The sequence below is a fragment of the Agelaius tricolor genome, unplaced genomic scaffold, assembly GCF_023055355.1.
Source record: "Agelaius tricolor isolate 1412-34295 unplaced genomic scaffold, bAgeTri1.0.p SCAF_3, whole genome shotgun sequence".
In the NCBI taxonomy this organism is placed as follows: Eukaryota; Metazoa; Chordata; class Aves; order Passeriformes; family Icteridae; genus Agelaius; species Agelaius tricolor.
Genome location: NW_027269263.1, coordinates 51,092,115 through 51,107,219, shown reverse-complemented (window position 1 = coordinate 51,107,219; position 15,105 = coordinate 51,092,115). Strand labels below are relative to the sequence as shown.

The window sequence follows — 15,105 nt, the reverse complement described above, 5'->3', positions numbered from 1 at the left end:
CTTTATGTGCAATTAAATAATAAATGCTGTCCTAAGGAACATGATGGGAATTTGAAAGATTTACATCAAATATAGAACAAACTGCAGTTAATTTTCTTGTTGCTTTCATTTATTTCTGGTGGAGTTAAATTAGGATTTTTTAAATTCCTCAATCAAATCCACATCAATTTAAAGGAGATGAGAAATGGTTAAGCAATTAGAAAGGATGCCATTCTATAAGCTATTTTTAAATTTGGCTTTTTATATTCTTTCGAATGCATATCTAATTTTTTTTCTTTATGCGTAATATTTTTTCTTACTTCTTTCTTCTCTGTTTTTTTTTTTTCCTTGCAATTCAGGAAAGCAGTCTCAGCAGAGGAATCAACTGGTTAAGTTGGTTATATGCTCTGTTGGATACAAATCAGCAGAAATAAGGAGCAGTCAGACATCTCAGTGGGGTGTGAGGGACCCTGTGTGTTCCCTGGTTGAAATGATGCCTTGGCTTCTGAGATGAAGTTTTCACTGTTTTTACAGTAGCCTCTGTTTTTACTGAAATGAATAAAGAGAAAGAAAACAAACAAACAAACAAACAAAAAAAAAACAACAACCAAACCCAAAAAGATCAAATCAGAGCAGGATATTTGAGTTACTTAATGTGATTTCCAATGAAAAGGCAAATATATTTTTTGATAGTGTGTTCAGTCTAGAGAGTGCTGGACTGTCGACTGTCTCCAAATAGACATGCACATCTTGTCTGATGTAAGTCCTTGTCCAATTAGTGAAAGAACAAGTCTTTCAAAACCAGCACAGGAGTCCAATGCACCTTTTTGAGCTTCATAGGTGGATCCATTTGCTCTCTGCACACCTGGGAGCATCAGTGCACGGGGACAAACAGGAGCAAAACTCTGCTAGCTATGCCATTTTGACTTGATAAAAGCTTTGAAATTACCCATTGCAAAAGCTGCTTTCTAGCTTGTCAGCAAGCAAAGAATTATAAAGAGTTAAGAATTGTAAAACAAACACCTTTTTTTCCTTTCTACTTCTTTATTCTAGAACAATTAGTGAAGAAATTAGCAGTAGAGGCATTTAAATCTCCATAACAAAGCTCCAAAGTTAATTCTATGAGTAAAGTTCCCCATAACTTACATTTTAGACTCAGTCATGATTTCACTCAGTCATGATTTTACTTTAAAAAAAAAAATACTTTTACGCACAATTTTACTCTTTTTCTTTTTTTAAAAAATCCTCAACTGCATTCTGAAATATAAGAAACATGCAAAAGGAATGATAGGTGATGAAATACTTTCCTATTGACTAAAAATCGAAGCATATATTCATTTTTCAAAAGGAACAAAAAGAAGTGAGAGTAAAAATAGATAAGTGGAGTATTTTCTATTCTGGTTTGGAACATAGAGGATTTATCTGTTATACATAGTCTGATGAGGAACATTGAACAGATTGTCTTACAAATTCATAGGATTGTCTTGTGAAGTTTAACATATTTTTATTTATCAAGAAAGTGATATTCTCCAGGTAGGAGGATAAGTTTTACTGTGTTGCTATAAACTGTTGAAGATATGTTCAGTATGTTTTACCCATAGATCTATTTCATTTTTGCTGTTGAATGGAAGTATAAATTAAATATTTACTTTTTATTCATTACTATTTAAAGTTAATTACATAGTGAGTTTAACAGCAATCAGATGCATGAATACATGAAAAAGCAAACCCCTCATTAGTCTTAAAAACATCAGTGTTTTAAATTTTTAGTCAGCAGTTGAAATAGTCCACTGCAAGATAAAAAGTTTGCTTTTCTGTTGAATTAATTTTCCAGCAAAATAAGTCATTATAAATATCTCATTGCTCATTCAGCTCTCCAGAGCCAGATGGACAAATGTCTGTCTGAACATGATACTTCAGAAAGCAGATCATACAGTCTAAAAGTGGAAAGATCTTCCTTGTTTCCAGAAAGACTTCTAAAATTTAAATCAAAATTTTAAAATGTTTGCTATATAGGAAAATCACAGAATAGAATCACAGAATGGCCTGAACTAGAAATTGTCTTAAAGGTTCTATCTACTTCCCATCCCACTGCCATGGGCACAGTCAAAAAATGTGGAACACTTCATGAATTTGCGTGCCATGTTAGATCAGTTTAAAATTCCATTTGAATTTTTGAATCAAAAGTCCATTCTTGCTTCATGATGCAAATTATACTGCTGGTCTATATTCCCATAAATCATCAGTGATAGAGGAAACCAAGGCAGAGGGATAATTTTGGAAAGCAGGTGCACAACATTTTCTGAAATTAACAAAAGTCACTCAGTATATTCAAGGATGAACCAATAAAGCAAGCTCTTTATCTATCAGCAGTCTCATTAGATGTTGAGACTTTGACATAACAGCAGATAAAATTCTATTTTACTAATGCTTTATCTGAAGTAATAAATTGTATGCTAGATGCCTGCTTGTGGTGCATGTGTACTTGAGACACAAATTGAATTATACAGTTTTTTTGGCTCATAAAAATTAGTGAAAAAGTTTTGCTCTATAGCTAACAGGACTTGTTACTAACTTTATTGCTTCTGTTTTAATGTTCAAATGCCAGGTTGATGTCTCAGTGTAATTTCTCAGAGATGTCTGGTGGTATGTAGAAAGAACTGTACATCATGGTACACTATTTGATCTCTCAGAGCACAGCAATTTAGGAAAGAGGGGGTTTCATATAAGAAACATAACTGAGTGTTCTTAAAAAGTCAGATAAAGAAGACATTATGAATATAAATCTTAGAATTATAAAGGGAAACACTGAATTAAGACTGAAATCAACTAGTTTTTCACTTCATAAAATCAGAATACATGTGAATAAAACTTGGCAGTAGTAAGAGCCCGATATCTAGTTTACAAAACCTGAAAATCCTTTTCTTCTCTGCCTCGGATCCCTTTGAGTTTGATCTTCATGTTTTGCAAAATGCCTTGAGAGCAGGATGCCACAACATGGATGATGCTGCCCACTGAGAAGTCTCGTTTGAGTTCAGGAAGAGAAGACAAAACTGTAGAAAGAAAGGCCATACTCAACAGAGCTGCTGATTTGAAGACCAAAGCAATATAGCCAATATACAAGGAACATGCTGTAACTTATAATATTGCTAAAGAAAATGAGAAAATGAATGCAAATCTGATCTCATGTTACATGATACTGGCAGAAGTAATGGAAGTGGCATCAGGTGTGCATCTCTTGTTGAAGATTTGTAGCTGGAGATATTCCCTTGAGTGGGTAAGGTGGGCTTTAGCATTTGGTGAGAAATGCTTTGAATAGAAGAAGCATGAAAATGCATTGAACAAAATACACAGAAAAGGCAAAACAAAGCATAACACCTCTACCACAGAATACTTTCAGATTTCCCTTGTACATACATTTTCCCTGCACCCTGGTATGGAAGATCTTAATATTGTCCTCTTCTGTCTCTCAAGCATGTGCCAGATGTGGTGACTTTGCATATTATATGTTACTGTGTTTATACAGAGAGAGAGAGATGCAGATATGTTATGCAACCTGGTTTTGGTTTGGAAGACTAGTATAAGTGAAAGTTTTACAGTTAGGTGTTTTTCAATATCACCAAAGTGGACAGAAGACAGTTCATAAATGAGGTTGTGGGAGCAATGAAAGCAAATGGAAAAAGCAAAATAAAAATGAATAAAAACAAAATCTACATTCTCTTTCTGCTCTTCAGCTGGTGCTTTCTTCAAAGCAGTGGTGTGCTGGGCACTGTTAATGTTTCAGAAGGTGTACTAGAAATGAATAACACTGTGTGGAACCACAGTGCCCAGCAGATATGTGAACTGTACTGTGAAAACTGGCAGGTCCTTGACAACCTTTGCCTGTCTGCATAATGGTTAGAGGCAATGATTTTGATCTGACTCTGCAAAACAGACATATATGCAATGAGCATCAGCTGAGATAGTGAATAGCTCCTAAAACAAGCCTTTGCATTCTCCCAGGATAGCTGCATTATTCAGTGCTAGTGATAACAACTGTCTAGTATTTGCTGTGAGAACCCATGCCAGTAAGATCAGAGGAGTTTTCTAATTGACTTCAAATAGAATAATCTGAGTGAGGGCTTTCTGTAAACACCACAGCAGTATTTTTTAGCTCTACACTAATAGCATATCTCTAACCTCACATGAGATTTTCAGAGGGGCCAAGTTGATTCATTATTTGCCAAAAATGACAGAGATCAGTGCAATCCAGCAGTGCTGCCAAAATGGCACCACCCTGTTCTTTTGTCATTAGTGCAAAGAGAAATGTGAGGCGTTTGTTAGTTTTCTGTTTAATATTATAAAGTCCAAAAGACCATGATTGCAGTAGAAAAGTTATTGTTACTGACTCCAAAAGTTAGGGACAGTTAGCTTTATTATAGCAAAATTATGCTGCATGCCTGGGTTTTGAGACAATATGTACTTCTGTGACCACTTACACATAGCTGCAGTGAATTTTATTTTCCCAGAGTTCAGTATGGCTAGAAATATGAAATTATCTATCTTCACTGTGGAACTTTGTTGTTGAGAGTTTTTGCCCTCATTTGCCTCTCCTACAGAAATACAGACATGTAAATAGCAAGTATTCATGCCCTAAGGAGAGAATGAATGCATTTCAGAGATCAAGGTAAGACTGAACGTGGGAAAGAATTAGATATGGAAACTTTTAGTAAGCTCCTTTGATTCCAGTTCTAGTATCAAATTAGTCATGATCATGTATTGCACAAAGAAAGGCAAATAATCTTTCCTTCTCTATTTCTTCATTTTTCACATAGCACTAAGTCATAGATCAGTACAAGGAGTACACAATGTAAACAATTTTAACAGCTTGTCTTTTGCAGAGTTCATCAACTTAGAAATGTACATAGCAAAGCCCATGCTGTGCCAAAAGAAGTCTGTTTGTGCCTGGTTTCAATAAACAGTTTTTATCCAAGGTATAACATTATTAATCTGCTGTCTAATGATACTCAGCAAACTTGGTGCTCTCTCCTGACTTCCAAAACCTTGAAGAAACCAAGTCCATTATGATCAGCCTCTTGCAATGGCTTCAGCATGAACAGAGAAAGTTCAGTAGAAACGCACAGGTCTGTGACAGAATCCAATTAATGCAACTGAACACAGTTGCATGTATGAAAAGTTTTTTAGATTTTAGAATTATTAATTCCTTGTTATATGTTCACAGGTTTACGTGTCATACTCTATTTCTTGACGGTGTAGTGGCTTAAAAGGTGTCATTCTTGGGATGGTCGTGTGCAGGGTCAGGAGCTGAATTTTGATGATCCCTCTGGGTCCCTTCCAACTCAGGGTATTCTATGATTCTATGACTCACTTCATCAGTACCGGAAAAATATGTGCTTATTTGAATTCTAGGGAAGGAATACAAACCCTTTTTGACACTGTGGTCCAGCACAATCCAAAGAACAATTTTTCCCTCAGAAGGATTTCTAATTTTCAGCTATAAGTTCTAGCATCCCAAAATCCTTCTCTGAAATTAATTCTTTTGAAATGGAAGAGAATAGATGCTTCCTTAACACAGTCATTTTTGAGTGGGTTCATTGTACAGAGTATGACAAGAGATGAATTTTAGCCTACTGAAGCCAAGTTCCATAAGTCTCATAGAGCCTGTGGAGAAAGATAGATCCTTCCAGAAAAAGTTGCCAAAATCCCACTCTGAAAAGCTTCAGTGGAGGAGGTTCTTACCTTCTGAAGACTGTAGAAGAAACCCATGGAGATTAGGTTCACTAGGCTCATATTTTCTTTTAGAAACATCCCACTGAATCCCTCCTTCTTCTCCAAGTGTCTTTCTATTATCTTAATATCTTCTTTTCCATATAGTCATGGATTTCTAAGTGACCTTTTTAAGGAAGTAAGTATATCCACCTTTGTGTGAGGAGCCAGTGAAAGAGAGGATCCTGACATCCTAGAAACAGAGGGGCTGAAGCTGTGCTGAGATTTTCACTGTCTTCAGCAGCTGAAAATGGATGGCACTGGAGAAATTTTGAATGTGGTCCTTGCTTGTTATTCTGGAAAGCACCTCTGTTCATGCAAGTCACTGAAAAATAGGACATATATTTCCTTTGCTTCCTTTTTTGGATGAAAACCACTTTTTTTAAAGCATATTTTTCACAGATAAATTAATATACATTTCTTTACTATCACAGCAAATACCAGTTTTAAATGGGAAAAATGGTCTTCAGACAGGAAACATAAGACAGCACAACACACTTGTACTAATTTTTACTTGAAAAGTCCATCACTATTTTATCTTCTTGTTGTTATTTTAGAAAATCATCTGTGACCTCTCCTGAGATGAAGTGGCTGTCATATCAGACACTACTTACAAAACCAGACCAGACATATTGGTTAACATTCCTTCTGTTTTATTCGCATAATAGTTTAAATATAATATGGTTTAAATATGTTTGGAAACTATAGTTTATCTGCTATTTTATTCAGTTAAAGCAAAATACTTCTTCTGAATATCTGTTTTACTGTCTGTCCAGTCAAGATATTCAGATTCCTTGAGATGCACATTCTTTAACTATCTCCAGAATTGTAAATCAATAATCAGATTAGTAGGTTCTAACAGAAAGCAAGTGATTTGCTCTTCCTGACTGATAGCAGTCATGTTGCTCATAATCAGAATTATTCCTTTCAGGAGACTGAAGATTACAACTATATGTACACTACAGCATTTTTTTTCTCTTTCAGTGTTTCTTCCAGCTCTTTATTCCAACTTGGTCAGTCTGTATGACTTCTGTCTCTGCTCCCAAGATCACCCAACAAACCAAAGAGAGCATGTTGTTTGCTTTTTAAATGGATAGAATTTGGCATTATGAAAGAAAGTCCCAGCAGGATGGCCTCCCCTGCTGAAATATGTCAGTAGCCATCTCTCCTCATTATCCCAATGGCCCTTTTGATGAATGGCAGCAGCAGTCTTTCCTTGTTATAGCTAGTTAGCTGGATGCTCATCACTATTGTTTTAGCATAATTATCTTCAGGGTTGGGTGGAGGCCAGACTGTTCCCCATTAATGTTACAATACTGGAGCTGATTTTTGTTCACGACTGTTAGCACCAAGGCATGAAAATAGATTGTGAATACTGAAAAAACCATCCATCATTTAGTCATGTGGAATGTGCAAGAACATTTTTTTATTCATTCCTTTTTTAGAAGGTATTACTTTAAAAATTCTTTGAAGTGTGTAAACTTATAGTCATGTCAAATCAAATGCTACTAATCTGTTGAGCAGGAAGGAATTAATATATTTTCAGGAATGTTTGTATCTCCCTGACTTGTTTTAACTAAGCATAATCTCCTGATGTCATTGCGTTTCTGAGAGGGGGGAGAGAAAAGGAAGGAGAGGGGTGCAGTTCATTAGTTAAGAAATGTGAAGTGATTGTGTTACTTGAAGTTGTAACAATGGAAAGGTTTTGATAGTTTGAGACCTTATTGCAAAAAAAGGGTGGGGGGATTTCTGTGCTAATCTCTTGATAACATATTACATGTCCCCTTAAACTGTAAAACCTCAGTCCACCACCTCAGACTGCATGCCTGTTATATAAGCTGTTATTTGAACTATGAAACTGAGATCTGATTGCAATTCACTCATGGGGAAATAAGCCTCATAGGGTCTATTCAAATTTTCAGAGAAGGCACAGGTTTGTGGTGCTTTTATATCCTCCTGCATTTGCTATGTAATCCTGCCAGACCAGGCACAGAGGGGAGAGGTCCCAGGCATCCCTGTATCCCCATGGGGAGCAGGAGGAAATGGGAGGGAAAAAGGGCATCCAAGGGCTTGGACCTAGTCATGTATGATATGTAGGGAGGTCTTTATTTTGTTCAGTCAGGCTTTTTTCTAGCACAAGAATCTGAGATTTCTTTTCTAAATTCATGATTTGAAACTACAAACTGTGGGATTTCTCTAAGCTGTGGAGTTTCAAGTGCTGGAGTTTCCTGCACATGAGTAAGAGGAAACATTCATCTCAGAACGCAGAGATTTAACCTGAACAGATGAAGTACTTGTATCTTTTTTTCCTCTTCTCCTTTCCACACCTGGCCCACCTAAGGTTTTGGAATTACCACATTCAAGTGAGGTATGTTGTTATGTACCTTTGTTATTTGTTTCAGTGAGGGAGACAGGTACACAGAATGCACGTGAGTTTAAGTAGTGTTGTGAAGTACTATCTGGCTGATGTAGAAGTGGACTGGAGAATGAATGCAAAACAGAACCTGTCTGATCAGAGCAGGTGTTCCCATTGTGGCAAGACTCTAGGAAGTAGGGGCATGGGAAGGCTGAGATGTCTGTGTGGTGCTAGACATGAAAAGTATTGGCCAAAGATCTGGAAATATATAAGAGTAAGAAATTAGTTCCAGAAATTTACAGGACAGCCTCCAGCCACTTAAAATACTTTTTTTTTTGTTGTTGGTTTTTTTTTTTTTTTTGGTTTTTTTTTTTTGTTTGTTTGTTTGTTTGTTTCATGATTTAAATAAATATTTTTTGTTTCAGTAGGAAGCTATGCATTATTCAAATGACAGTTCTGGTACAATTTATTCAGATGCAGAAAGGACTTTAAATTGATTTTGAAACTAATAGCAGAAGAGAGGAAAAAAGGGGATGGGAGTACAAGCTATCTTTCCCAATACATACACAAATAATTGTGTATTTCATATCTTGATAGAATTATATTTTCTGGTCTACAAAGTGCTAAAGAACATTAGTTATTCTTGACATTGAATTTAATTAAGCATATTTTTAGTCATAAACATGAGTAACAAGTAGCTTGTTGGAGAAAGTTTTCTTATCACCATTTAAAAATAAGGGAAGGGAAGGGAAGGGAAGGGAAGGGTATGCTGTTTAGTAATTTTGTGGGTTATGAGTATTTAAAGTTGAATTGGAACACAGTGGGAGTATTGCCCACCTTACATTAATGATAAATTTATGTTGCAGCTATTGTTACTGAGGAAGAACTTTATTTAGTTCTGTCATACTGTATGCATTTTTCCCAGCCATTTATATTAGGAACAGCTTTTGTATGTCAAATAAGTGAACCTGGCTCTAATCTGCAACTGATTTACTGCTCTTGCCTTCAGGGCCATCATCTTAGTGGAACCAGAGGACATATCAGCTTTGACATACTTACAGGAAGTTTTTTTGAAAATATCAGGCTTGCCAAACCCTGAGGTCGTCACTGAAACAGTCACTGACTGAGTAAAAGCTGAGAAGTCCTTGAGGTCTGGGCCACTGTTTAACATCAGATTACAAGCTTCTCTTATTTAATAAAAATTTAAAGGATGGCCTCAAGCTCAGAAAGCCATTGTGCACATGCCTGTCTTTAAGCATGTGTGAAGTCCTGCTGATTTGAATACGAGCACTTCCTGCAGCAGAAGGCCATGGGAAGTTGGAGAAAAGTACGTGCAAGATCAAATGTCATCTTCTTGGGTCTTGATCTCCTTGTGAGGTCTGAGTACAGTAGTGTCTTTTTTTTTTGCCTAAGATCTAGAGATCATTTTCCTACCACATAAAAATAAACTTAACAGAAAGCAGAGTCCTGATTCAAAGGCTGGTGTTGCTTGTCACAGTTATTTGGATGGACAGATATTTTGCTGGATGGACTCCTGGCACATATTTGTGTATAAGTGCTGTGAGCTCTCACCAGGAGCTTCAGGCTTTGTGTGTAACAGCTCAGACACTGGGTTTAGATCTCTTGGAAAGCTGATTTTTTGCTATCACAAAACATGTGTGTAAGAGATTTAACATAAGCAATCCTAGAAAAAGAATAGACACTGGATTAAAAAAAAAAGTAAAATAGCTATTTAGGCAAAAAAATTATTGAGGTAAAAATAATTTTAATGTTTTTTGGAATGGATATGCAATAAAAAATCCCACTAGTGTTCTATGCCTCTTATGCCTTGCTCTGCTTTTAATGACATAAATTTCCCACAAGGAACACAAATAGGAAACTGAGAGAGAAAATAAACAATCACCTACTAACTCTGAGGTTTGTGTTATTGCTGTCACTATGGTGTCAGAAAGCCTCCCATGTAAAACAGGCTTGTTTTGTAACCATACATTTTCTAGGGTACTTCATAACAAAAGGAAATTTGAAAAGAATTCAAATTAAGGTTGGAGGCTTAGAATATGTTTTCATTTAGAAATAAAGGAAAGTGATGTTCATATTTCTAAGGGATTAAAATTGAGTATTGCAAAAGTTTGTTGAATTTTTTTCCTCTAGTTTTTCAATCTTATAGGGTATGGGAGAAGAACTGGTTTTGTCATGACATCATAAAGGTCATTATAGTCATCTTATTTTGGGTGCATTATTACAGCCATTTAGATAAGTTAAAATAACTGAATGTCAAATAACTGTACTTTTAAAAAAATATGTTTTCCTGGTATATATGCTATTTCTAAAGTTTTCTAGTATAATGAATATCTGTACTCTCCTCAAAATGGTTTTTTTTAATAAAATTCATATTTTCTTCCAATGTGTCCATGATTTTACTCTCAAACTTCAAAATTTCAACACCCTGCATATCTATGTAGGTAGTTGCAGTTCTATGCTTTGCCTTTGAAAGGAAAGGAAGATGAGATCAATTTTGTGTTGTGCAGCATTTGGCTGTGTATCTTTATATAAAATGACATTGTACAATTCTTAATGCAGTATCTCAGACACTAAGTGGTTTGGTCTCCTTCTTCCCTCTCTAGAACAGAATTTGATACCTGGCTTTCTCCCAAAACTAAGAGCATTATAATGTGGGAACTCAACCTGCTAAACTTGGGAGGGAGTGGTTAATTGTTGTTGTAAGTGTTCACATACCAGAGCATTTATATTTACTCCTGTTTGTTTCTAGCAACCCTTACCTCAGCAAATTTGGCAAATCTCTCCATTTAGCCCACATCTCTATTGTTTACAGACTAATTGTGGAATTCAGCATTTGCACATAGAGCACTACTGTGGTGTCTCAGGAATGCCTCCTTCAGTGAGAACAGAGATTGTTGTTCTTTGCCTGGAATATAATTTACTGAAAAATTCCCAACTGTTTGGCTTCATCTGGAATCACTTTAGAGCTGTGAAGAAAGTGTAACAACACACAGAAAGTAAAACTGCTGTCAGTGCCAGTCTGTGAAGAAGTGCTTGCTGAAAAATTATTCTGTCTCAAGGTCACTAGCACTTAAAGAGTATCAGGAAGTTCCATGACTTTGAAAAATAAGTAATTTTTGTCTGGAGTTCTTGGTTGGTGTGAATCTAGCTAAATTGTGCACATGATGTTAGTGATAAAGAGATGTTAGAGTTAAATAATATAACTCTTACAGCAGTGCTTTTGATCAGTGTTTTACTGTACACAATGGGCATTTGGCAATATTTTCATCACGCTGTCAGTGACAATTTCCCAGCCATTTTTTATAGATCTCATTTATTAAATGCATGCTTAACCTTCATAATTGCAGCCTGCACCTAGAAAGTAAAATTCAGCCTATACTTTTAGCAATCCAGTATTTTTAAGGCTTTCTTTATTTATTTGAAAGTCCTATTTTCCTGAAATCTTCCTCCAATGTAGTGCAAATGGAACCTTAGAAAAGAGCACAAAACATGACCCCTGTATCCTGTGCAGACCCCTTATACAACCAAATGTACACCAGTTGCACTCACCACTGAAATCCACAGGAGAGATCCACATCATGAGCTTATTTGCATGACCACGGACCAAATTTCAATGTAATTGGCTTATTCAAATCACATTAGCAGGAAATGCAGACCAAAAAATGCAAAGAATGAAGGCAGTTGCAGCCTTATCTAAAATCTCTTACACACAGATAGTCTATTCACTTTCTGAAAGTCCTGGGAATCAGACCAAAAGTTAAAGGAAGTAGCACTAAAATAGGGCTCCAAAGTTGGAAATTATAAATAGCTTTGGGCCCTCTTAAAGCTTCCAGTATGTGAGAGATATGTGCACTTTAACATCACCTTTGTATGGCCTATTTTCAGTAAAAAGTAGAAGAATGTCTCCAGGTAAATTTCCTTAAATAGCATATGGATTTTAAATAATTTTTGCTGAGTTTCTCTTTGCAGGATGAGATTATGAGTATTTTCTTAAGAGTTGTGTATGAAAACTGGTTCTCAAATGTCTATAGTTTGAAAGAATGTTGCATAACATAACAAAAAATTATCCAGAACTCTGTAGTTTTGGTGGGCTAGGACTAGTATATTCACATTTAAAAGAGAACCTCCTACACAACTATTTCTACTTAAGGCTTGTCATCTTGTACATGTGATATCATGTAATTTCTTTTGAAGCCTGTCACTAACTTAATAAACATCATGAGAGAGTGAAATTTCACCATAAAATAACTCTCAATATTCAGCAAATTTCAACAATTGTGTCCAAGTCTCTAAGAAACTTTATAAACAGTCTAGGGTTTACATAAAGGTTTAAACATACCCATGTTGAAGACTCTTAGCCAATTTGAACCATCTGAAATCTTGTTATAAGCAGTTAGTACAAGGAGCTGCTCAAAGGAGGGAATGGACATAGTAGAAAGAAAAAAAAAAGCCATAATACTTGCTTTCCCAAAAAATAACATGAACATACCATGCTAAATAAATGCAAAACCCCAGAAGACTAAATTAGGCCAAAAATCTTGCAGAAAATATGTTTTTTGAAGCTCCAATCATAACAAATATGTTCATATAACCATATAAAATTCTTGAAGATTTTAATTTTGTTGCCCTCCAGTTCCACAAATTATTTTCCAGCATAATTCCAGGTCTTTGCTCTGTACCCCCTCCCTGCTCTGTTAGCTAGGTGACCTGCTGGAGGAGGATATCAAACTCCTACAGATGCTATAGAATGTAATCTCCTTATTCCCTGGGGTTTCCAGTCCCCTCTGCTCCTGACTTTTTTTTTTGTTTTGGCTCTGACTTCATCTTCTGCACATGGCCCCATTTCCCTTCTGATATCTTCTTCTGAAACTTCCACACCTTTTTCTTGTTCTATTCCCACCACTCAGCTTTCTGCAGAAATGATTTTACTGCATTACCCTTTCTCCATCAGTCTCCAACACCCTACCTGTAGCTGAACATCCTTCCTTTTCTTTTGATCATATCTGGTCTTTCTTAATTTGAGTCTAACACTTTTTACAGTGATTCGCTACATCAGGAGGGCAAAACACCAAAGGGAGAGATGAAATGAAATCTCAGGAGAAGCACCAACAGTTTTCTATATATTGGTTGCTGTCAGTCTTCTCCATATTCATTTTAGCCCTTCATGCAGGTAGAATGCTCTGAGAGTTAGTGGAAGGAAGCTACTGATGTTGTATGAAGTGAGACTTTCAAGAGATGCAAAGTTGAGTACTTTTTAGTATCTCTTGAAGAGATGCCAAAAGTGTAAAGTGAGTGTCTCCCACGTGTGAGGTTATGGCTTCTTTCTCTGCAAATAAAGAGGCATTGATAGGTTTTTCTCAATCAATCAATAGGGTAACAACAAAAAAAAGATCTTACGTTGTCTTCCTTTTACATGAATTTCACAGCTGCCTCTCCTGAGCCTCATTTCTTTACTGCTTAGAAGAAACTGATAACATTTTCTTTCTTGAATGGTGTGAGAAATAACTGGAATAGTTTTGGTAAAATTTCCCATTACTGAAATGTTCAACATAAGCAGTTAAAATTGGGCAAGGTTATAAACAATTGAATATGTGGCTAAAAAAAGAAGGCTCAAGCTCATAATTTATACAATATGACAGTTCAGCACATGGTATTGTTCTATAGCATGACTTATCAGCTAAATTTTAAGAGCTGTAGTTTGAATGAGAAGATGGAGGAGAATGTGAAGGAAGTCCCTCTCATAAACCTGCACAGACTGTAGTCAGAATATCAGTGTCCTTACTTTGAGAACCTCAGGTGTAGTGGAACCTGAGGGGCAGCCAGTGACTTTCTTTCTGTGCTGCTTGGCAGTCAAGGATTTACAGGAGGTCAAGAGCATTAATTAGAATCAGTTCTGTGTTTTTTCTGACCTGAGCCTTAGGAGAGAGGTCTTAACAGCCTACCTGCCCAATTCTTTAGTGCCAATACAGCTGCAAGCTATTTCGATTCATATCCAAGAAAAAGATTTTGAAAATTAGAGGATTTCTGATGAAATAAGAAAGAGATATATTAGTACCACTGGTTTCTTTTTCACTTGTCTGAAGTCTTAAGCTATCTGTTTAGAACTACCATGCAAATTCTGGACACTCATCGAATTCTCTCTTTTTGAATGGCTAGTTACACATTTGCATATTTTTAAGCATTTTAAAATTATGTTCTAATTTCCTTTATTTAAACCACTTGCTTCAAAATGGTCTTTTTAAGTTTTTGTTTTCTCTTTGTGGTCATTAGTGGCATGCACATAAATTTGGATGTGAGAGTGTTGTCAGTATGTACAGGACACAAAGGGCTTGAGGCTGTTCCTTTAAAGGTCTCAACAAAAATCCATAGTGTCAAGTGATTCATAAGGCATGTGTGATCAATAATTTGTCATCACAAAACCAATAGCCATTTTCTCCATTGCAGTATTTCCCAGAAAGCACACCAGAGACAGCTGTGTTTAATGCAATTTTATATGAGGGATGTCTACAGAAGGCTTATTGAGGTCTAAATTTAAAAAAAATAGAAATAATTTGTGTAGCACCAAAAATGACAGTAAGATGAAGAAGAGTTTTTGGATGTTGCTGTTATTTAATCACCTTTCATAGAAATCAGTAGCTGAATTCTAGAGCATCTTGAAGCCTGTTCTTAAAGCTGTGGATGAATTACTGGCGAAGTGTCCTTGACTTCCCAATGCTTTATGGAGTTTAGGAGCACTGCATTTTTATTGTAAAGTTCTTAATAGGGCTTTGATGATATTGTAAACATTCTGAGTGGTCACTAATGTTTGAAGTCACATCACTAGGGTTAATATTAGATATAGTTTTATCATTTTCCATAAAATATTCACTATTTATTATGAAAACAGTATTCTGTATTCTCTGCACCTAAACCATGCCTACACATTTTAAAGGTTTACCAATAATCTATACAATTTTACCATTAAAATGGTCCAGCTCAGTTTA

General features: G+C 35.9%; 1 long non-coding RNA gene across 1 annotated transcript in view; it reads right to left on the bottom strand.

Annotated features, from left to right (window-relative positions):
* Positions 1–908: 908 nt before the first annotated feature.
* The window catches only part of LOC139588445 (uncharacterized), a 109,282-nt gene continuing 95,085 nt past the window's right edge, over positions 909–15,105 (bottom strand). The window contains exons 2-3 of the long non-coding RNA XR_011678675.1: positions 5,719–6,070; positions 909–3,032 (exon numbers count right to left, since the gene is read on the bottom strand). This is a non-coding gene — a long non-coding RNA (uncharacterized lncRNA). The remainder of the gene's footprint in view (positions 3,033–5,718; positions 6,071–15,105) is intronic.